Below are 1,233 nucleotides of genomic sequence, written 5' to 3'. Positions count from 1 at the left end.
ATATACTACACACAAGAATCTGCTATGTTAACAGATTCGTATATGTTAGCCGGGTTTTATATGTCTTACAGTTTTAGTGTTAAAATTCAATCACAAATAATAATAAATAAATCATCACAAAAATTTTTAAATTAATTATGTGAAAAACTACGGTGTTACACTATATATATAAACTTATATATTATTATTAATTAAAATGATAAAATATAATGTGTATATATAAATATTTATTAGTTATTAAAATTTAATCTGACATATTAAAAATAATAGATTTAATATTGTATGTATTGCCAGATTAATAAAAATAGTTAATTTATTATCTATTTTTTTTAAGTTAAAAAAAATATTTTTAATTATTTAATAAGATGACCCTTAAATAGACTTTTAAAATAATGAGAACACTAGTTAAATAAAAATTAAAACATTTCACTCAATAGACTAGCACAATAATGCTTTATACTTTTATAAAAGTCATTTGTCCAATCTTTCAAGAGATAATTAACTCTATTTAAAAGCTTTCATTTTTGTTAGATCCACATGATAATACTTGTCTATATTCTAGTAGATATTTGAGCATTTCGACAAATTCGAAACCGCAATCTTTAGGTACGGACGACCTCACCTTATAAGAAATCCCCATGTGCTAATTAAGCATTTTAGTTTGCACAATAGGAGGGTCAATTAAGTAATATTAAGTAAGAGAATGCCCTACAAATAACGATAGCTTCAGTTGTAAAAACAGTTACACAACATTAACAGTTTATTTCCGTTATTGAATTATGCTTATAGCACGCAATTGACTTTAATATATTATATTCTGCGGTCTATAAATTAAGTCTTGACACCAAAGTAATATATATATATATATATGTGTGTGCGCGCTTTCGGTTATAAAACCCATTTTCTATCCATCTATATATCTTCTCTAACCTTAAACAGTGAAACCACATTATTTTCAACAGGATAAACGATCCTAATTATTTTGACGCGGACAGAAATGTCTTTGAATTTAATTATTAATAAAAATATTATTAAATAATTTAAAAACATGTAAAAAATGACCAATTGTGATCAAAGCTTGTTTTATTAATGGAAAAACGTGACCTAACTTACTTGTTAATGTTAGAGTTTTATTTATTGTATAAAAAGTTCTATTTAGTACATTATTCTTTTCTCATAACGTAGAACGTCTCAATTTACGTAAATAAACATTTTTTTTATCTTTTTAAGAAA

This window comes from Arachis ipaensis, chromosome B04 (genome assembly GCF_000816755.2).
Source record: "Arachis ipaensis cultivar K30076 chromosome B04, Araip1.1, whole genome shotgun sequence".
Classification (NCBI taxonomy): domain Eukaryota; kingdom Viridiplantae; phylum Streptophyta; class Magnoliopsida; order Fabales; family Fabaceae; genus Arachis; species Arachis ipaensis.
This window is presented reverse-complemented; position numbering follows the sequence as displayed.